Source organism: Aotus nancymaae, unplaced genomic scaffold (assembly GCF_030222135.1).
Source record: "Aotus nancymaae isolate 86718 unplaced genomic scaffold, 86718_ANA_hifiasm-v0.15.2.pri h1tg000048l, whole genome shotgun sequence".
Taxonomy (NCBI): domain Eukaryota; kingdom Metazoa; phylum Chordata; class Mammalia; order Primates; family Aotidae; genus Aotus; species Aotus nancymaae.
The window spans coordinates 666,312-690,578 of NW_026988462.1; the positions used below are offsets into that span (position 1 = coordinate 666,312).

The following is a 24,267-nucleotide window of genomic DNA, read 5'->3' on the forward strand; positions in this document are numbered from 1 at the left end:
ATCTGTGGCTTTGGGATAATTTTAAGCTTGAATAGTCTAAATTAACTTTGTCTTTCCTTAAAGGCAAAGAATAACTAGAAGTTTGAAACTTGCTTTTAGGATTTTTATACAAATCAGGATGTTAGAGCAAAGAAACTTTTAGATATGCAAACCTGTGCCCATGAGTGAACAGCCCCCAAAAGCCTTGAAGCATTTCATCCTAAACACAATGCATGAACGGGATTCTGGGAGAGATCACAACCCCCTGAAATGTAATTAGAATCATGGACACAGAAGATAAAAGCTGCCTTGATGATGGAGTATGCCAGACCCTGGACACACGAACTGGAAAGAGAAGAAAGCAGTGTTTTTAGAGTAAATTCAAGTAGCTGTTTTAATGAAATATGAAGGTTTAGGGATAATTTAAAAAATATTAGTAGGACACATTTTTAAAAACATAATTTTACTATGAAGAATATGTTTCATTCTTTCAACATATTTACTGAGAAACAGACCTGACCTTGCACTGTAGGCAAAGTGAATCAAAATACCATTACTATTTGAGTCACGGTAACCCTTGTTAGTTGATTCACTTTGCTTTTGCGGTTAATATAAGCTTCTGAAACAAACAGCCACCATGTTATCAGATTCAGTTACTGGTTTTTATCTTATACTTCTGGGTTTAGGGAATTACTCAAGTTTATGCCATATTTTCAGTTCATGCCTTGTGCAAGCAAAATCTGCAAACACACAGCTGCTGTGATAGTCTGACAGAGATCTATTCCACAGACCTCTGACTGCCACCAAGAACCAGTGCTGATACAAAAGGAACCTCGGTGAAGAAAGCTATGTTTTCTTAATAATAACAGTTGTATAAACATAAGGTCTTCTCAGTTAACGGGAAACCAACATCAAAAAGCAGTACTACATAGAACCCTAAACCCCTCTTTCTTTGAAGAAACCCGTTTGAAGCGAGGTGTTTCTAGTTATGGGTGAATGAAATGAGAATTCAGCTGCAACAAACGGACATCCAGTTCTATGAAGGACTAATTAAATCCATCTGAGAAGCTGCATCTCAAACCGCCTCACACATTTCAAAGGAAAGCACTCCTCTGCCTTTTGCTAAGACATCAAAACACTCAGTCACAGCTGACGCACACAGAGGCTCTACAACAATGTTATTTTTATGGACTACAAAGCTCCACAAAAGTAATGTTAAGAGTTTGCACTATTTCATGACCCAAAAATCCGAGTTAAGGCAGAACATTTCTACTTATCATATCTGGAATTTCTTTCCAGCCTACAACTAGTTTTGTAGATCTTCTATCTGATCTCAAAACAAAAACAAAACAGATGCATCAGTCTTTAAAGTGTTTCATATACTTGCTACGTAGAAGTGGTTAAAAATTAATCAGATAATTAGTCATGGTTTCACAGTTAACTTTTTTTTCCTGATAAACAAAACCAGGATTTTGATGTTCAATTAAGATTCTTCAGTAGGCAGTGCGAGGTTGCTCATGCCTGTGATCCCAGCACTTTGGGAGGCCAAGGCGGGCAGATCATGAGGTCAGGAGTTCGAGACCAGCCTTACCGACATGATGAAACCCTGTCTCTACAAAAAGTGCAAAAATTAGCCGGGCATGGTGGTGGGCGCCTGTAATCTCAGCTCCTCAGGAGGCTGAGGCAGGAGAATCACTTGAACCCACGAGGCGGAGGTTGTAATGAGCTGAGATCGTGCCACTGCAGTACACCCTGGGTGACAGAGTGAGACTCTGTCTCAAAAAAAAAGAAAAAAAGACTCTTCAGTAGTTAAAAAAAAGCCAGGAGAAGAAGCTGAAAACTTTAAAAACTTGGTTTGACAAAAATATTCCATTTAACAGCCATCTTTTGGTCTATAAAGTAGTAGAAGAAATTACATTCAGAATTTAGAATATTATCCCAACAAAATAAGGTAGGGTTAGTGTCTATCCTCCCAGGTTTTTTGCCTGCCATTGGTTACAGTGAGCCCATATAATCATATTGAGCAATCGTGTTTTTTCTTAAAGAACACTATTAAATGTGACAGAATCCCTAAGTAGGAGAAATGCAATACTTCAGCATTTTGTTTTCAACATATATAGAGACATAAAACTAACACCATCTGCATGGTTGCTAACATTTAGAGTTTCTTCCCATGGCAGAAGACCTCAGTAAAGAGAGAAGCAGGAACTGTCAGGAAGCCCCAGGCTTCTGGCTTCTCTCTTTACTTACCAAGTAACCTTGGGTGAGTCACTCAACCTTGCCTGGGTGAGTCACTCAACCTTCTGGTCCCATGTGTTCTCTCGCTGTTAAGTGAGGAGTTGCCCTAGGACAGCCAAATTCCTATAAGTTTTGAAAGTCTATGACTTTTGTCTTCCAATGTGAATTCATGAAAACACTACATGGATTCTGTTTGGAATCCAACTTAACCACTTATTCACATAATGGAAAGATGCTAACTTACCACCTCTCTGCTACCGCCTCTGCCCCAAGAAAACTTTAAGCATTCCATCACAGTTTGGTAAAGTAACTCCAATTCAAAAGTTTTCAGGTCAGAGGAAATTTTATAGCAGAGAATAAATTTCTGGAAATTAACACATACTGCTACATTACTGACAGAGAAAAAACTGTGGTGAAGAATAAGGCAGTATTTGCTGACCTTTCAATTTTAAAACGAATAAAGAATGCTTATGCTTTGATATTTGAAATCACATTTCCTAGGGGCTAAATTTATAAATAAAATCATTGTTTTCTTTAATCACAACAAATTAAACTGCCAAACGCATTGACTGAATTTTGATATCCCATTATGTAACTATTTGTTAAGGTGTATGAAAGGCAATTGTCAATGCAGATTTCCCTGTATTTTTTGAGACAACATTCTAATTTATTAAAGACTTTCTTTCCATGACCACTAGCCACTAGGGAAGCAGTTTTTGAATTCCTTCCTCCCTTTACTGTCCTCTCTCTTCCTTCCTTCTCCAACTCCTCTTCCCTGCCCCCAACAAATATTTCCTGAGAAGTACAAGAAGTGTGATTGTGAACAAGACTAGGTCCTTGCCCTTACAAAGTTCATATTTTAGTGTGAAGAGACTGAAATTAAACAAGAGGACAAAGAAATAAACACGAGAACTCAAGTGCATGATAAGCACAATGATGGAAATTAACATCGTGATATGACAGCAAGTGACTAAGGGCTCAGTTAAGATAAAAGCTGATTCTGCTTCCAAAAATAAAAAACAGAAGACAAAACAAAACAGTCACAATAACCCAAGAAACCTCTCATTAGAATTCATGACTAAAAGAATTTGATTAGATATCAAATATGAGTTTACTGAAAATATGATATAAATGTATTTATTTATGAAAGTGATCAAAACACATATTCTATTAATTCTCACAAGATACCAATTTGAACACCATTTAGACTTTTGAAAAACCTGTCGATCAATAGTATTCTTTAGAACATACTTTATAAACTGCTCCTATAAGAGCTGGCTAAATAATTAATAACCTCACAATAAAATCAAAACTCATAGTTTAAAGGCCCTTCAGGATCTGCCCATGTCCACCTCCCTCACTGGTACCTCTCCACCTGGCACCTCTCCACCTGGCCTCCCTGTGTCCTGGCCTCCTGGGCATGCAGAGTGGCCTTGTGCTATCTGACCACATGGATTGATGCTCCATCAATTCCTGTTCCTCAACTTCAAATCGATGTTTGGTTAGCCTAGCTCTTCTGTTGTGTTTAAGTCAATTCTTGCTCCCAACCTCAACAACATTCCATGCACTTCCAATTTCAAATACCATAACCAACTCCTCCCAGTCTCACCTCACCTCCTCCCCGACAGAAATCACCACAGGTGGAAAAGTCAGCAACTTCCCCTTCATCTTCACCCACTCCTTTGTCCTTTCATATAAAAATGGAACAGAGGCCCTTCTCCTAGTTCTTCTTTTTCTCCTTATCCCTTAATTGTAAAAATTCCCTTCTTCTGGCACCTATTATCAGCATTTAAGAATTTACTCCACCTATAATAAGTCAATCCCCCCAGCACTATGGCCCACCCCAACCACATGCCTTTCGAAGAAGAGTCATTCATTCCACTTGTCCACCTATCTCAATATCTCAACTCACCACAATTTCATTTCTGGCCCCATTACAACACTCAAATGGTTCTCAATTATTTTTGCTAACTCCAATGGGTAAGTCTCAGCCTTAGCTGTTGTTTTGTTTTAACATGACATTTTAATATTCACTGACATCACTGACCTCATCTTAAAACAGTCTCTTTCTTTAAATTCTGAAACAACACAACTTCTTGGGTTTTTTGAAGCAGTCTCTTTCATTGCTCCTCTTCAGTATCCTTTGCTGATCCTTCTTCCTCTGCCCATCCTTTAAATCTTTAGTGCACCTCAAAGTTTCATCTTTCTTGGCCCTCTTCCCCTTTCTACTTTCTCCTCAATTCAACCCCTTGTTCAACTGCCATTTATACTGTTGGGAGACCAAATATCCACCAAACTCTCTCCTGGGCCACAGAGCCTCATATGCAATGACCCAGGAAACATCTCCACTTATGTATCTCACAGATCCCTTCAAAATTATGTCTGAAATTGTCTTCCTATTTCTTTACTTCCTCTGGACACCACAAAGGCAAATGACACTATCATCTAGTGTGACACTATCATCCCATGTAAATCTCCTTAACTTCTCTTTCTCTTCATCCTCACATTAAATCGAGGGGTTGTTGTGAGACTGCTTATGTGTAGGTGTAAGCTCAGGAACCGGAATGGGATTCGTGGGTTTGAACCCCTGCTCTGCCATTAGCTGTGTGGTGTGTGGCTTTGGAAAAGTTCTTAATCTCTCTATGCTTCAATTTCCTTATACTTAAAAATAGGACTAATAATAGTACTTATACCTTGTAGAATTGGTAGAGAAATGAAAGTAGATTGTACATGTTGACTATAATTGTTATTAAATAATATATTGCATGTGGATCACTTAGAACAGTGCTTGACACATATTAGATATGCCATATATATTAGCTAATACTATTACTGCTCAATAAATGCATGGTTAATTCTGCATCTTAAATCTCTTCCATGTTGATCCTTTTTTTTCCAAAATACTTGCAGCTGAGGCTCACAGCGCCCACCTGCATGACTACTTCTAGCAGGCCCCCTCTCTCCAGTCTTGCTTCTCCAAACCTGTTCTCCATCATGAAGGCAGAGTGATCTCCCAAGGAGGTGACTCTGTCTGACTCCCTGCAGGCAGGCCTTCTGTGGCTCTCCACTGCACTCCAGACATATCCAGACCAGGTTCATGGCTGGCAGTTCCACATGGTCAGGTCCTGGCTGCTTCCACTGGGGCCTCCCCTTCCCTGCCTGCCACCAGGTCCCACACTTCAAGCTTTCCGTGCTGCAGTCATACAAAACTTCTCTCTTGCTTCGGACACAAATAACTTTCTTAGTTCTCTTTCTACATTTCTTTTTTGGTGTATGTGTGTTTTCTTTTAACTTCTATTTTACATTCGGGGCACATGTGCAGGTTTGTCACATAGTGTCATGAGGGTTTGTTGTACAGATTATTACATGACCCAGGTATTAAGCCTAGTACCTACTATTTTCCTGATCTTCTCCTTCCACCCTTTGGTTGGCCCCATTGTGTGTTGTTCCCTTCTTTGTGCCTATGTGTTCTCATCATTTAGCTCCCACTTATAAGTGTGAACATGCGGCATTTGGTTTTCTGTTCCTGCATTAGTTTGCTAAGGATAATGGCCTCCAGCTCCATCCATGTCCCTGCAAAGGACATGATCTCGTTCTTTTTTATGGCTGTATCTACTTTTTATGTATGCCTTCAAACTCTGCTTCCGTCCCCTACCTTCCCCCAAACCTCATCTGTAGGTCTCAGTCCGGCCAGTATTTCCTCCCTAAGCCTCCCCTAACCACCTCCATGTTCAGGTTTGGGGCCTCCCCTGCATGTTCACCACAGCGCCTGCTCTCCCTGTCACCATTCAATTTTCCTCCTTTACTGACACAGCCTTCCTCCTTGTCCTTCTAAACAGATGACACTCTGTGAGGAGTCAGATGTATCATCTCTTTTGATTACCACTAGTTCTCTAAGACCTATGTCATAAAAGGTACTCAATAAACAGCTGTTATATTACAACTAAAATGATCAATGCATGGTGCTATAAATATGTCAAGATTCGTCTACTGGCTGAGTCACTCAGCCAAAGCATTTTAACAGATGGCTCCACTGCTCATTCTATTTATAAAAAAGTTTGAGAGGTCAAAATATCATACCAAAGTGAATTTTAAAACTTATAATTTTTTTCACTTTTTATTTTTGAGACAGTTTCACTCTTGTCACCCAGGCTGGAGTCCAGTATTGCAGTCTCAGATACTGCAACCTCCACCTCCTGGGTCCAAGTGATTCTCCACCTCAGCCTCCCGAGTAGCATGCCACTGGGTAGGGTTACATGTGCATGCCACCACACTTGGCTAATTTTTTTGTATTTTTAATGGAGACGGGGTTTCACCATGTTGGTCAGATTGGTCTCCAACTCCTGACCTCAAGTGATCCGCCCACCTCAGCCTCCCAAAGTGCTGGGATTACAGGTGTGAGCCATCACACCTGGTCTTAAAACACTATGTTTTAAATTTTTGAGTTTGAAACTTTTTGTTTTGAGATGGGTGTCTTGCTCTGTTGCCCAGGCTGGAGTGCAGTAGCATGATCTCAGCTCACTGCAGTCTTGACCTCCCAGGCTCACTTCATCCTCCTACCTCAGCCTCCTGAGTAGCTGGGACCACCGGCATGTGCCACCATGCCTGGCTAATTCTTTTATTTTTTGTAGAGACGGGGTCTCACTGTGTTGCCCAAGCTGGTCTCCAACTCCTGAGCTCAAGCGATCCTCCTGCATCAGCCTCTTAAAATGTTGAGCTTATAGGTGTGAGCCACTGCACCCAGCCAACTTTAATTTAGTTTTTGTTGTTACAGAAAACTGACCAGCACCCATAACAGGCTCCCTGACTACTATAAATATTTTATGAAGAGTTATAAAACTGGACTGAACTAAAGCTGACTATCTGGTATCAACGCTGAAAGTTTTATTCTAAATAAAATTCTTCAGAAAGTGACTGAATCCAGGCCTAATACTAAAAATCACTCGAAGTCTTAATTATGGTATTTGCAAACGGCAATATAACAACCAATACCATTCAGTGTTTTTCATTTCCAAAGTAACTGAATTTTATAACTTATTTTTGTTCTTCACTTAGCACCATAACAAGTTACTTGGCCCTTGAGCACAACATGACTGAGTCATTCAAGAGGGCACAGGTGCAGCTGTGCACCCAATTAGACAAGCAATTTTCCAGATTACATAGGCAGGATCTTCACATTTTTGTGAAATTTTAGTCCTATGGTTCAAAAGTAGAGTACGATACCCAGTGAACAAGTCTGCATTTAAAAAGTAAACAGATCAAGCTGTGCAAGGTTACTCTTCAGACTTGATTTTTCTACAACCTTGTTTATCTGACCCCCTCCCATCAGATGTCAAGCTGATTTGGATGAATTTGCCTTGAAAGGATATTTGTTAGCTTGGGATTAGGAGTCACACTGATACAGAAGGTTACTTCTGGACATTCTTGCTTAAACCAAGAGTAAGGGAAAACATACTGTTCTCTAAAATAGCCTTGTGATGTTTTAGGATGAGTGAAATTACTATGATTTCTGGAACCCTAAGCAAAACTTTTGGAGTGAGCTGCCTTTACGCTGCCTTTTGCAATTAGGAAACACACATCTCCAACTCTTCTACAGTCACAGTCATCTCTCCGGGAAGTTCACACACTTACAGAAGGGGAAACAGGAGGCTGTGGAGGAACTACTCTGACTCAACTTCTTTACTCTCGCCTATATTACTGTCCTTTCTTTGCTTTTTCCAGTTTCTTAATTCAGATTAGATCAATCTCTAACCACAGCCTATTAAGTGATCTCCAGCAACTGTCTCCAAGCTGGAGGTGCTAGCCAAACAGCTTCAGTGATTGCATTTTGTGTACTTACACCTGTGGGACCAGCACTCTCTATTTAATGAGCCAGCTGCTTGTCTGATTGCTTCCCTGGATGGCCAAGTCACTGCAGAAGTTTCTTGAAAGGTAATTAAGGCTCCATTATTTCAACACGCCTCCATCTTACAGACTGTTCCACTGTACAATTTTGAAATTTGCTTTTAAAAAATAGGTAATATATATGTAGGGTTCAAAATTCTAAAAATAATAAAAAGACATATAATCTAAGAGATGTATCCTTCTCACTTGTTATGGAGTCAGCCCTCCAGCTCCCCAACTCAAAGGCAACCACGGGTCCCGTTTCTTGTTGCTCCTTCCAAAGATATTCTGTGCATATCACAAGCACAAACACACACATTCTTTTTTTATGCCAATGACTGTAGTCTGTCTCTGTCACTTGATAAAGCAGCACACAGAAAACACTCTCAACTTTAATGGCTGCACAGTATTTCAATGTCATGAATGTATCTATTTATTTAAATATCCCAATTTCACAAGCAGTTTGATACCATGTTACACTGGTACAGTAAGTTACTTTTGGATATTCTTCCTTACACCAACAGTAGGGAGAAACACACTATTCTCTAAAATAGTCCTGTGATGTTTTAGGACAAGTGAAATTACTATGAACTCTGGAACCCTAAGCAAAACTTTTGGAGTGAGCTACCTTTTCACTAGCTTGTGCTAGTTCTTTCCAGTCTTCTGCTGCAACAAACAATACTACCATGATTATTCCGGCACACCTCCTATGTGTGGACATATATATAGTATAAATTCATGGAGGCTGTTGTATCAATTTATACTCCCACCAGTGTTTGAGAGCTTACGTTTCTACAATCTTATGAAAAGAAGAGGCCAGGCGCAGTGGCTCATGTCCATAATCCCAGCACTTTGGGAGGCCGAGGCAGGTGGATTGTTTCAGCCCAGGAGTTCGAGACCAGCCTGGGAAACAGAGTGAAACCCTGTCTCTACAAAAAATACAAAAAGGAGCTGGGCGTGCTGGCTATTCAGGCTATTCAGCTATTCAGGAGGCTGAGGTGGGAGGATCACTGGAGCCTAGGAGGTTGAGGTTGCAGTGAGCCATGATCATGCTGCTGCACTCCAGTCTGGGCAACAGAGCAAGACCCAGTCTCAAAAAAAAAAAAAAAAAAAAAAATCAAAACAAAACAGAGAATTAACAAATTTTTCATTTTTGCCAAAATGTACATGGAAATGGTATCTCATCATAATTTTATCTTGAATTTGTGTGTGACTCAGCACTTTCTAAATATGTGCAGGAGCCATATTTCCTTTGCTGTAAACTGTCTCTGAATATTTTTTTTTTACCAAGGCTTTTGTTCATTTCCATATTGACTTATAAGAGTTCTGTAAATATGAAGGGTATCCCTTTTTTTTGTGACTAAAATGAATTGCAGATTTTCTCTCTGGTTCTTTTGGCCTACCTGTTGGCTTCACTTATAATGGTTTTACATTCTTTCCAGAAAATTTTTATATTTTTTAAAGCATTATCTTGACTTATTATCCTAATAATTTCTCAAATGGAAAAATGACTGTATCAAGGAAAAAGTTCTTAACAATGTAAAAGAATTTTCATGTTTATGCAATACTACGTTTTAATTTTAAAAAGTACTGACAGAAAATAAGGTATTTTCCTCATATCAAATATCTTTGGCTGCTTTATTCAGTATACTTTTTAAAGCTAGAGGGGTAGAAAGTCTAAGTGAAAAAATTACCTTAGAAGAGAAGTAGTTTAATGATTGTAACATTTACTTCTGGCAAGACACAAATTAATGAAAAATAAAACATATAAAAATATAAATATAAAATATGACTTCAAAAAACTTACATCAATATTTTATCATTTGTCATGTACTATAAGTCAGTTTCTAAATAGAATTATAGTCCTTTATTATAAACCCTTAATGGTACTGTAGTATTCTCTTTAAAATACTCAGGGAAAAAAAGGTTCTTTTTCTGTCTGCCTTCTTTGTATTTAAGCCATAGGTAATAGTTTAACTAAAAGCCTACAGTAGATATAAATTTAATAGTTAACTGACCTTGTTTACTGATGTCCTTTTCATGTTCAAGATTAAAAGCCTATCCTAAAAACTGACAATAGAGGCAAAAGAATAGATATAACAGCATTCTATTTTTTGAACGAAGGATGTTCGAAAACTAATTTTTTAAAAGAACAACCACAATTCTTATCATGTTCCTATAAAAATTCCAATAACTTCATGATTTAGTATTATTCTCTATTAATGGAATAAAAGTAAAAGAGATTATGATGTAAAATGCAGGCATAAATTCCTAATGAAGATACATTACAGACTCCTTATATTAACATTTGAGAACACAAAGTTATTATTTTGTGCAGAAGATTATTTATTGGTATATTCTAAGTTTATTGAATTTTTCATTTTTATGAAAATGTTACACAAAAATAGTTAAAATCAAAATTTTGGCCGGGCTCAGTGGCTCATGGCTGTAATCCCAAAAGTTTGGGAGGCCAAAGAGGGTAGATCACCTGAGGTCAGGAGTTCGAGACCAGCCTGGCCAACAGGGTGAAACCCCCGTCTCTACTAAAAATACAAAAATTAACCAGACATGGTGGCATGTGCCTGTAATCCCAGCTACCTGGGAGGCTGAGGCACGAGAATAACTTGAACCCAGGAGGTAGAGGTTGCAGTGAGCTGAGATTGTGCCTCTGCACTCCAGCCTGGGCAAAAGAGTGAGCTCTGTCTCAAAAAAAAAAAAAAAAAAAAAAATCAAAATTTCAAAGTGCTCTTTAAATATAAAAGAAACTATGATGGAATGTTTTCCTAGTCAAGAAATCTAGAACAAAACATATTGTGGGAGAACAAAGGGGAAATGGTGAGTTATAGCAGAGAAAGAAAACTTTGAATAATGAGTATATAATTATTTCTTATTATGCATCCAAATGTAGTTATTATTTTTTATTCTTAGTTTATCACCATATTCTTTCTTTGAGGAGAAAACTATAGGGTGGTAATTTCAATGATATGAATACTACATAACATTTCCCTCCCTCCACCACAGGCATCTAAGATGAAACAATTTTGCATCTACCAAGACGAACATTATTAAGAAAACAAAATGAAGGCACAAACTTGTACACAAAAGTTTACCTATCTCAAATCTCTTTTTTTTTTCGAGACAGGGTCCAGGGTTTCACTCTCACCCAGCCTGGAATACAGTGGTGCAATCACAGCTCACTGCAGCCTCAATTTCCCAGGCTCAAATAATCTTCTCAATTCAGCCTCCTGAGTAGCTGGAACTACAGGCATGCACCACCATGACCAGCTAATTATATAATTTTTTTTTTTTTTTTTGCCAGGGCTGGTCTGGACCTCCTGGGCTCAAGTGATCCTCCCGCCTTGGCCTCTCAATATACTAGGATTACAGGATTACTGCACCCAGTCTCAAATCTTATATTGCTCTCAAAAAGTATTACTTGGGGCTGGGCACGGTGGCTCATGCCTATAATCCCAGCACTTTGGGAGGCCAAAGCAGGTGAATCATGAGGTCAGGAGTTCCAGACCAGCCTGGCTAACATGGTGAAACACCATTTCTACTAAAAATACAAAATATTAGCCAGGCATGGTGGCACGTGCCTGTAATCCCAGCTATTCAGAAGGCTGAGGCAGAAGAATCGCTTGAACCTGGGAGACGGAGGTTGCAGCGAGCTAAGATTGCACCATTGCACTCCAGCTTGGGCAACAAAAGTGAAACTCCATCTCATTGTGTGTGTGTGTGTGTGTGTGTGTGTGTGTGTATAAAACTTGAAAAAACTTGAAATCATAGGCCAGGCACAGTGGCTCATGCCTGTAATCTCAGCACTTTGAGACTCCAAGGTGAGCAGATGGCTTGAGCCCAGGAGTTCAAGACCAGCATAGGCAACATGGCGAAATCCTATCTCTACAAAAAATACAAAAATTAGCCAGACATGGTAGCATGCCTCTGTGGTCTCAACTACTTAGGGAGCTGAGGTGCTGTCCCCCATGCTATCATATTCTAATGTTTTTTCTCATTTATTTATACAATGATTTTGAGGCAAGTTCTGGCTTATATACAGTAAAAAAACATGTTCTAAGCTGTGACTCATCAGTCATCTCCCCTAAGTGGAACTTCTTTCATTTTCCCCCAGATCCTTCCCTTCCCCCAAGCAGTTGAGTGCTTTCTTTTTCCTTTCTCATGGATTTAACTGGTTGATGGCACCTCTAGTAATGCATTTATTACATTATTTTAGTTACTTCCAACCCTGCTTCCCCTTTGCCACAATAAGTACACACTGTTTACATGGATATCTCCAAGGCCAACTGCCGTTAATTCATTTTTTTCCTGACAAAACATTATATATTGAATTAGCGATTTTTCATTGCTTGCTTGGAATATGTTCTAGAAGTTAAAATAATAAACCAAAGAATATGAAAGTTTCTAAAGGTCTCTGATAAATGTTATCATATATTCCCATTTAATTCATCTTTAAAGGCCAACAACTATTATTTGCTATTGATAACAAAGATAGAGGCAGGAGGCAGAGAAATTCTAGGCAGACGGGGTGGGTCCCTGGTGAAGTCCCACCCTCAAGCTGAAAAGCCTGAGACCATGGCCCAAAGTGAGAACTTCTCACCATTTCCCCACTCAACTGTTGCCTTTTCCTAAACTACCCATGGCCCCACCCCACCTCCTCCTGTGCCTATAAAGACCTCAGACTCAACCAGCAGAGAGAAGCAGCTGGATGTTGGAGAGAAGTGACTTGACTTCAGAGGGACAGCTTGATGGTGTAACTTTGGGGAAGAATCCATCTGGACTTCAGGGGAAGATTACTTACCCCTCCTCTGTCTCCTTTTCAGCTCCCCTCTTCCCATTGAGAGCCACTTTCATTGGCAATAAAATCGTCCTCCACATTTACCATCCTTCAATTAGTTTATATGACCTAATTTTTTCTGGACACCAGACAAGAGCTCAGAAGCCATGTGTGGATACTAAAGGCTGTCACACTAGCCCTTTGCCCTCACTGGTTGGAGGGCAGCCGTGGGCCCACTGAGCTGTTAACACTTAAGCAGCTGCCCGCGGACAGCAGAGCTAAAAGAGCATTGTAACATACTCTCTGGGGCTTTGGGAGTCACAGGCACCCATCCTGGATGCTGCTGTGGGGCCTGCACAGAGTTCACTCCTGTTGGTGCCCAAAAGCACTTGCTCTGGCTCCTGCACCCACCCACCTGTGCACTCCCTCCTATGAGGGGTAGAATGCAACAGGTCCAAATGAGTGGAGTTTGATCCCACTGGTGCCAAAATGGCTGGCCAGTTCCAGTGCTCCTGCACTACAGTTCCCGCCTCATTCACTCGTGTGCTCCCTCCTGCGAGGAGTTGAGAGCTATGGGCAGTAAATGAGGCACCCCGTCGCAAGTTCCACAAAAGGATCAGGGAAATATCTTGCTTCAATATTATATGAAAGGTAAAATACAATCACCATAGTAATAAAGATATACATAAATACTTATATAAATACTCCTGATGGAACAGGAGAGTAAATACTCCTGATAGAACGGAGTCAAGGTTCTGAATAACTCAGATATTAAACCATTTGACGAAATGCCATACTGTTTTCCATACTGTTAAATATTGTTCCATACTGTTTGTCATACTGTTAAATACTCCTTATAGAACAGAGCCAAGGCTCTGAATAACCCAGATATTTAACCATTTGAGGAGAGCCACACAGTTTCCCAAGGCAGCTGCACGCTTTTACATTCCCACCAATAGCATTTGAGGTTTCAATTTCTCCACACCTTTGTCAACACTTGTTATTATCTGACTTTTTAAATTATAGCTATGTAGTGTGTGCAAAGGACAATCTCACCGTGGTTTTGATTTGCACCTGGATCCCTCCATACCTTATGATGCAGAACATCTCTACATGTGCTACTGGCATATATTCTTTGGAGAAATGTCTATTCAGATCTTTTGTCCATTTTTGGAGTGGGCTGTTTTTATTGTTAAGTTGCAAGTGTTCTTTATGTATTTTAAACACAAGTGCTTTACTGGAAATTTCATTTGCAAATATTTTTTCCCATTCTGTGGTTTGTCTTCAATTTCCTGTTAGTGTTCTTAGAAGCAAACATTTTAATCTTGATGTTGAATGATTCATCTATTTTTACCATTGCCACATGCAAGGTCAAAAAGATGTTTACCTCTTACATTTAGGTCTTCTATCCATTTTGGGTTAATTTTTGTATACTAACAATATAACGTAGGAGTTCTACTTCATTCTTTTACATGTGAACACCTGGGTTTCGACACCATTTGTTGAAAAGATTATTCTTTCCACCATTGAATTATTTTGGCACCTTTGTCAAAGATCAATTGACTATATATTGCTGGGCTTATTTCTGGATTTTCAATTCCATTCTGTTGATTTCTATGTCAATAATTTTGCAAGTACTTCACTGTCTTTGATTATAAGGCTGTTTTGTAGTAAGTTCTGAAAGGAAGAAATATGAGTTATCCAATTCTGGATTTTTGTGGGGCTTTTTGTTTGTTTGTTTGGTTTTGAGATGAGAATTTCACGCTGTATCCCAGTGATACAGTGGTGTGATCAGAGCTCACTGCAACCTCCACCTCCTGGGCTCAAGCTATCCTTCAACCTCTGCCTCCCAGGTAGCTGAGACTAGAGGCGCACACAACCACATTCAGCTAAAACAAGTTTTTTGTAGAGGCAGAGTCTGGAACTCTTGCGCTCAAGTGATCCTCCTGCCTTGCCTCCCAAAGTGCTGGGATTACAGATCTAAGCTACCATGACTAGCTTTTTTTTTTTTCCAGATTGCTTTGGCTATTCTGTGTCCCTTAAGTTTCCATATTTTCCAAATTTTAGGATCAGCTTATCAATTTCTGACAAAAATACAGCTTGGACTTCAGTAAGAATCATATTGCATATTCAGACTAATTTGGGAATTTATGATTTGGCTGCGTCCCCATCCAAATTGCATCTTGAATTGTAACTCCCATAATTCTCACATGTTCTGGGAGGGACCAAGTGGGAGGAAATTGAATCACAGGGGGCAGATCTTTCCCATGTGGTTCCCATGATAGTGAGTAAGTCTCAGCAGATCTGATGGTTTTATAAAGGGGAGTTCTCCTGCATGACCTCTCTCTTGTCTGCTGCCATGTAAGACGTCTCTTTGCTCTTCCTTCATCTTCTGCCATGATTGTGAGGCCTCCCCAGCCATAAGGAACTGTGAGTCCATTAAACCTCTTTCATTTATAAAATACTCAGTCTTGCAAATGTCTTTATTAGCAGCATGAGAACAGACTAACACAGGGAAGTAGTGCCATCTTAAGTTTTTCAATTCACAAAAATGAGAAATTTTCCATTTATTTGTATTTTCTTTAATTTCTTTTTTCAATGGTTTGTTTCACAATACAAGTTTTGTACTACTTCTGTTAAATTTACTTCTAAATATTTTATTCTTTTGATGTTCATATTAATAGGATTGTTTTCGTAATTTTGGGATTGTTCATTTAAGTAAAGAGAAATACAGTTGATTTTTGTGTACTTATTTTTGTATCTTGCACACTGGCTGAAACCATTTATTATTTGTAATAGTTTCTTGGCTTATTCTTTAGGATTTTCTGTCTACATATGTCATCTGCAAATAGAAATTTTTTTTTTTATTGCATTTTAGGTTTTGGGGTACATGTGAAGAACATGCAAGATTGTTGCATAGGTGCATACGTGGCGGTGTGATTTGCTGCCTTCCTCCCCTTCACCTATATGTGGCATTTCTCTCCATGCTCTCTCTCCCCAACTCCCCAGCCCCCACTGTCCCTCCCCTAATTCCCCTCAACAGACCCGAGTGTGTAGTGTTCCCCTCCCTGTGTCCACGTGTTCTCTGCAAATAGAAATTTTTATAATTTTCACCAATTATGGTTGGTTTGCTGTGAAATAGGTCCACAGAGCTCCGTATTTCATTCCAGAATGAATCTCTGCCATTTAACTTTTAATACAAATTTTATCAATATATCTTATATGAAAGGCATCTGGTTCTAACTTAAGCTTCAGCAATGTTTAATTCTCATAAAAAGTAAGGTTTTGATCTTTCTATAAGAAGTAAAAAAATTAAATCTTATTTAGGAAAATGAATTAAAAATCGTTTTTAAAAACTGAAAAGCATTATTACTTTTACTGAATATAGTAAATGTTATTTTTTATCATTTAGGTTTTTCTTTTTAACCATTAAAACAAAGATTACATCGGTATATCAAAATTCAAAAGTCTAAGAAGAGGAGGTTCAAGATGGCTGACTAGACACACTGGACACTTGCCCTCTCCAAAACTACAAACAGATCATCACAGCTTGAATCGCACATCTAGGAGAGAGCAGTCGAGTCCAACAGAGAAGTCGTGGGAAATGCCTGAGGCACAGAAGGAGAAAGAAGGGAGTAGTCAGTTCAGCCGAGATTGGCTTGAGATCCAGGGGTTCCCTATTGTGGGGAAAGGGTTAGGTGAGAGGCCCTCACCAGTCCACATCCCCACCGTGGACAGCTGCACAGGAGTGCTCCTCCACCACAAGAACCCCAAGAGTAGTGTGGGCTGTGACCTAGAGACCCCACAAGGGCACTGCACCAGACAAGAAGCTCACACTGTGTCACAAGGACCCCCAAGACCTATGTGGCTGCAGCACGGCACTTTTATGAGAGTCCAGCCATCACTGGACTTCACCTGCCCTAGGAAGCACAGCCTCAACATCTCTACATCCCAGGAGCCCTCATTGACATTCCCGAGTGTCCAGCCAGAGGACTACCATGGAACAGAACTAGCTGGACACAAAAGTGCTGTGGGGTCCCCAGTACCCTGGCCTACACAGAATACGACTCCACAGGAAAAGGACAGTGCAGTACCCCAAAAAGGCAGCCCTGACACAAAGCAAACCAAAGTGCGTGCCTTCCAGAGCCGAGGGGTCCCTTGTCTAGGGCTGTGAGCAGTTACGCTGGCCCTAGCAGTGGCATAAACTCTGTGCTTGGGCTTATGTGCAGAGTGGAATCCCTTCACCCCTATGCAGATTGCTGTAGCTGCAGCTGCTGCAGCTGGGGGCTGTCTGGGGCTGCGTGTGGCAATCATGATCCCACTGGCAGTGTGGTCTTCCTGCTTGGGCTCACATGCAGAGGGTAAGGACCCTCACCCTCTCTGAGAGCAAGTGAGCCTCAGAGCTGCATATCTGGAACTGTGGATGGTGAGCCTGTGCCACTGGAAGTAGCATCTCTGTGCTACAGCCCGTGCACAAGGGCAAGATCCCTCTGATCTTCTGCACAATGCTGCAGTCACTGCTGCAGCCAGGAGCCAAATTAAATGCTACCAGAACCTGAGAGCTCCCTGTGTGGGGCTGTGGGTGCCAACCCCGCCCACACCAGGAGCACAGCCTCTGGTATCTATTGCTCATCCTGAACACAGCTCCCCAGGCACAAGGCTGTGGTCACTGCTCCTGCCAGAGAGGAAAAACACTCTCCAGAACCTGAGAGCTGCCTGCAGGGGACTGCTGACAGCAATCCTACCCTCACCTACAGCAGGACTGCGTGATCTAGCACAAGCTCCAAGGTCAGGTTCTCCACATCTACACTCACAGATTACCTACCCTGCCAACTAGTCTACACCCCTGCACACCACCTGGGACCTAAGATTAGACATGCCCAATCTGACACTGCCCTCCCCCAGTGCTTGAGCATAGTGCTGGAGCACCTAAGGATCATTCCACCCATTCCACAGCCTCTGGCGTCTGTGCATTCCCCCCAGGAACCCAAGAACAGGCTCATCCAGCCTGCTACCAACACCACCAACACCCACCCCCAAACACCACTTAGGGGCCTGGACCAACCTGCCCAGCATATTGCAGACACAGCCAACATCAGCTCACATTGCTTGGGATCCAGAAGGTTGTCATACCACTGCTACTGCCATTGTCCACACCACACCAGCTGCCCAGTGGCCTAAGAATACTCCCACCTACTTGGCCCAGCACTGCCACTACTGGCATCCAAGCCAGTCACCTGGAGGCCCATGAACTGACCCGCCTGGACCCACTAACATCAGTGTCAGCACATGCCACCCCGGGGCCCAAGGACAGACATACTCAGCCCACCACTGCCACCATTAGGGCCCAAACACTAGCCCATGTGCCATCCTTGTCCCCAGAAAACCTCATTACAGCATTACGGCCTCTACTAATAACGGTACCCTAAGCCACTAAGGAAAACAACACAGATACCCCTGATGCTGTTTACAGCCAAAGAAATCATACAGTGACTATACTACTGCATGCACCCAGAATCAAAGCCAAAGGGCCGTACCCAACCAACAGCATGGATACATCTTCAGAAAAAAGTCTTCCCTATGAAAGCAAATTCTGAAATTGGAAGAAGCAGATATTACACTAGATGTTCAGATATCAACATAAGGACACAGGAAACATGAAAAAGCAAGGGAATACAATAATTCTTCAGCAACAGACCCCATCCAAAAGAAATTCACAACATTCTAGAAAAAGTTAAAAATTTTGATACTAAAAAACTCAGTGAGACACAAGAGTAATCTGAAAACAACGCACAAAAAAATCAGAAAGACAAAGATATAAATGAGAAATTTACCAAAAAGATAGGTATAATAAAAAAGAATCAGACACATTCTGGAACAAAGAATTCACTGAATGAAATGCAAAATGTATTCAAAAGCTTCAACAGACTAGATAAGCAGAAGAAAGAATCTCAAAGCATGAAGACAGATCTTTTGAAATAATACAGACAGACAAAAAAGCTTTTTAAGTAATTTTAAAATGTAAAAAGACCTTTTGTGATATATGGGAAACAACAAAATAATCAAATATCAAAATTATCAGGCAATGAAAAAAATGAAAGGATGTGAAACCCTATTAAATGAAATAATAGCTGAAAACTCTCCAAGTCTAGTGAGAGATACAGACATCCAGATACAGAAGGTCCATCAATCTTCAACCATATTCAATGCAAAACAGTCTCTCTTCCATGACACATTATAGTCAAACTATCTAAAGCCAAAGATAGAATTCTAAAAACTGTAAGAGAAATGTGTCTAGTCATCTATAAAGGAAATACCATCAGACTAAAAGTGGACATCTTAGCAGAAACCTCACATGCCAGGAGAGAATGAGATCACATTTTCAAAGGGCTGAAAGAAATAAAACTGCCACTCAGTGGCACTATACCCAGTAATACTATCCTGCATTAATGAAGGAGAAGAAATAAAGTCTTTCCTAGACAAACAAATGCTGAATTTGACCAGAGGAATGCATTACCACTACATCCGCCTATACGAAATGTTCAAGGGAGTTCTAAACCTGGAAGCAAAAGGACAATATATACCATCATGGAAACACATGAAAGAATAAAACATATTGTTAAAGCAAACACACAAATGAGGAAAAAGACTCAAATTTTGCCACTGCAGAAAAACAACAACCATAAGGATAAACAATAATAAAACATTTTTGTTGCACCCAGTACAGGAGCACCCAGATTCATAAAGCAAGTTCTAAGACCTACAAAGGTCTCTAAGACTTAGACTCCCACACAATAATAGTGGGAGACTTTAATACCCCACTGTCAATATTAGATCAACAAGACAGAAAATCAACCAGGATATTCAGGACTTGAACTCAGCTCTGGACCAAGTGGACTTAAAAGACATCTACAGAATGTTCCACCCCAAATCAACAGAATATACATTCTTCTCAGCATCACATCACACTTATACTAAAATTGACCACATAATTGGAAGTAAAACACTCCTCAGCAAATGCAAAAATGCTTGTGAAGGGATTTGTAATTTTACAAATAGTTCAGCTCTGTAATATCCTATCAAGCTTAGAGCTCTACCCATAATTAAAAGTGATCCTTTAAAAAAAAAGTTAAAAATACATGCAAAATAAGTATTTCTTGAATGATGCATAAATAAAAAGGAGAGTAAACTGGGGAAACCTAGAAGATATCAATTCTAACGTTTGATAACAGACTAGGATGACTATACTTAGCAACACAACAATATTTTGGGTATTTCAGAGTAACAAGAAGAATTGAACTGATATTAATATATAGAAATGATAAAAAAACTCAAGGTGATAGATACATCAAATACTCTGACTTGACCATTATACCTTCTATGTATGTAACAAACACTCACATGTACCCCATAAATGTATAAAATGTTATATATTTATAAAAGAAAAAAAGTCTAAGGATTCTACCATGTATTACTCTTAAATGGTCATTTACAAGGTCCTTACAAAAATTTCTATCACTGGCTCACTGTAACAATTCAATATCTAGGATCATACATAATTGTTTTCTAGTGTATTAGTAGTAAACATGAAACATCTGGCAAAACTTTTCAAAAAGTGCGTGTACAGTGCTCATTTTTCCATCACTAGGAAGGCCAAATTTCTAACAATTTTTCTTATATATCAGGACTACTCTGACACTGTTCTTTCAATTCTTTCTTTCAAGTGAATCATATGCAACATAAATTTAGTCTTTTACCATCTTTAAGGTGTTAACGGTATTAATGTTTTCTTTCATCATAAACCTTTTTTTGAGGTGGTCTAGTTTTGTTACCCAGTCAGGCTTGAGCTCAAACTCCTCAGCTCAAAGGATCCTCCCACCTTAGCCTCCTGAGTGGCTGGACTCCAGGTGCACACCACTGTACCCGGCCAAAAACTATTTTGACCAGTTTTGTATTATACTGAGAGAGAAATGGAAAACATCCTGGGAATCCAGAAGGGAATCATGAAGATAATTATAAATAAAAATCAGTTTGTTATTTTGGTACTTTTAGGTTTATCACCATGACAAGCTGAATAATATTTCCACTTTGTGTCTAGCAGGTTTTATACTGTTTAATTAATTCTGTCATTCATTCAGACAGCTGTATTCAGAAATGAGAATAAAGACCTAAAAGACATAAATACTTTACACTTCTCTTACTATGAATACTTCACTTAACTTTTATTTCTACAATGCATTCATCCCACCTTTTTTATTTTATTTTGAGACAGAGTCTCACTTTGTCACTCAGGCTGGAGTGCAGTGGCATGACCTCAGCTCACTGCAACCTCCACCTCCTGTGTTCAAGTGATTCTCCTGCCTCAGCCTCCCAAGTATTTGGGACTACAGGGGTGCGCTACCACACTTGGTTAAGTTTTGTATTTTTAGTAGAGATGGGGTTTCACCATGTTGGCCAGGCTGGTCTCAAACTTCTGAGCTCAAGTGATCCACCCGCCTTGGCCTCCAAAATTGCTGAGATTACAGGTGTAAAGCCATTGTGCCTGGCCTTCCCCTATGTTTTCTTCTAAGAATTGTAAAGCATTAGCTCTTACGTTTAGGTCTTTGATCCATTTTTGAGTTACTTTTATATACAGAGTAAGAGAAGGACCCAAATTCATTCATGTTGAAAAGGCTATCTTTTACCTATTGAATATTTAAAAAACTCTTGTCAAAAATCATTTGACCATGTATACAAGGGTTTATTTATGGGTTCTCTATCTTAGTCCATTGCGGGTGTGTGTGTGTGTGTGTGTGTGTGTGTGTGCAGTACCACACTGTTTTGAAAACTTTGGTTTTGTAGTAAGATTTGAGATGAGGAGGTATGAGGCCTTCAACTTTCTTCTTCTATTTCAGGATCGTTTTGAGTATTTGGGACCCCTTGAAATTGTATGAATTTTAGAATAAGTTTATCTACATCTGCAACAAAATATATTTGGGGATTTTGATAGGGATGTAGTACTGACATTTCCTTCTTTTGTTTTTCCCCACAGATGGAGTCTTGCTATGTTGCCCAGGTTGATCACAAACTCCTGGGCTCAAGTGAATATCCTGTCTCAGCCTCAAGTAGCTGAGATACTGATATTTTAACCATATCAAGTCTTCTAGTACCTGACATAAGACATTCTTCCATATATTTGTGCCTTGTTTAAGTTCTTTCAGCAACATTTTATAGTTTTCAGAGTACAAGCCTTTTGCCTCCTTGGTTTTAGTCCTTTTGATTCTATTGTAAATGAAATTATTTTGCCTAAAATTTGCATAAATGGTGCCATTAAATATGTATATTGTTGCAATTTTCCTTTTTACCATTATTGTGGTATAGACATATGTACCAAAAGTCTTAACAACACCTACAGGAAGGACACACAGCATCTTCAGGCTGGCTGCCACCTCTTGGGAGAAAGCAGAACAGGATGATGTAAAGAAGGGACTTAGCTTAATCTATATATTTTTCTTTTTAAATGGGAGATCTGTAAGGAAAATCTGCAACATTTACTGTACTTTCTATATTAGAAATATCTTATAATTTAAACTTCTAAAAATTAAACAAAAGAACCCTGGAAATGTGGGGACCTAAAGCTTTACTGTGTGCTAAATAAAGCCTTTGCCTGTACTACCTCCAGAGTCATTAACCCAGACCTAGCTTGTCACCTGTAGGCTAATTTTTTTCTTGATGTGACAGTGGGTGATCTGAGAAACTAAGTTAACAGTCATAGCCCTCCCGTCTATGACCCTAAGAGCAGACAACAGTGCCATACTATTGAAATCTTTATACCAATGAGCCTTTACTTACACCACGCTGTTCAACCTGCCTCCATTCATAATACTGATGTCAAATGAAAGTAGCTCAATTCAAATACGCCTAGGAAAAAGGGCTACACTATCACGCGAATATGCCTTTCATTAGGCTCTTGATGCTCTGACAGTAGCTAAGCCAATAAATATATGAAATCATTTCCAATATTATATACTGACGTGGGTATTATCCAGGAACATTTTTAAAGCAGTAATTTTGAAGTGTTTTAAAAACAGCCCTGTTTTCCTCATAAGCTAAAAAGTGAAGCTGGAGATAATTTCACAGAAAAAAAATTTTAAAGACACCACATATGCGGTCAGTCCAGTGGTCTCTAATTTTTCAACATGGAATCTAAAACAAGCATAAAGAAGCAACAGCTTGCCTGTGATCCCAGCACTTTGGGAGGCTGAAGCAGGAGGATCACTTGAGCTCAGGAGTTTCAGATCATCCTGGCCAACATGGTGAAACCCAATCTCTACTAAAAATACAAAAACTATTTGGGTGTGGTGGCATGCGCCTGTAGTCCCAGCTACTTGGAAGGCTGAGGCAGGAGAAATCGCTTGGACCTTGGAGGCAGGGGCTGTGGTGAGCTGAGATCATGCCACTGCACTCCAGCCTAGGTGACAGAGTGAGACTCCATCTCAAAAAAAAAAAAAAAAAAAAAGTAACAGCTCTAAGAAGTAATCTAGACAGTTTTCTTTATTAAGGCAAGGCACTACTTAAAAGAACATTATTGTATCAGAATATCAGATTACAGAAAGGCTTCAGTGGTGACTCAATATAGAACTCAAAATTATGCTAACATCTACATTTTTGTAAAGCTAATCTTCCCCCAGGGGAAAAAAATGCTACAGTGTAATATTGATACTCTTTACTATTCACTTCCTATAATTTACTACTCAACCTGGTCTCTGGTTAAGTGTCCACTTACAAAGCTGTTTTTCTGAAATATCCATGTCAATAGGTGGGATGTAGAGAGTCACACAAGATCTCAAGACAACTGTTTAACTCCATCATAGCTTTCATTTTAAGAGAGCTGAGTGAAGTTATCTCTCAGTAACCAACGTTTTAGTAATTTTGGCACATATAGTGAATCACAACTTTAAAAAAAACCAAGGCGACTACCCTTAGTTCATGGACTGACATCATTGATTTGTGAGTCTGACTACCACACCGGAACGTCAGCTTCCCCAGGACAACAGCTTGGAACTGATCTGGCACACAGTAGGCATGCAACAGTTATTTGTGGAATAAATGAATTCTCATGAATCTTTGACTTGAGATATTTTCTCACTGAGTTCAAGAAACTCTTCTACCCTTCTCAAGCCACACGAGGTCTAATTTCTGTGAAATTATAGTATTTTGATTTTCACATCTGGTTTCAATATTCTGATAAATTCATTTGTTTCCCCAAAACAAAACGACATTTCAATGCAACTTAGCCATAAGAAGATAAATGCAGATAAACAGAATGCTCATTATATTAACTGTATGTTAATAGCAACTTCCTTGAGTTCAGGCTGAAAATACAATCCAGAGCT

The 24,267-nt window shown here is 39.6% G+C and overlaps 1 protein-coding gene across 4 annotated transcripts in view; it reads right to left on the minus strand.

The window, feature by feature from the left end:
- The window catches only part of PCCA (propionyl-CoA carboxylase subunit alpha), a 433,326-nt gene that overhangs the window by 138,033 nt on the left and 271,026 nt on the right, over nucleotides 1-24,267 (minus strand). The gene's annotated exons all lie outside the window — the stretch shown is intronic.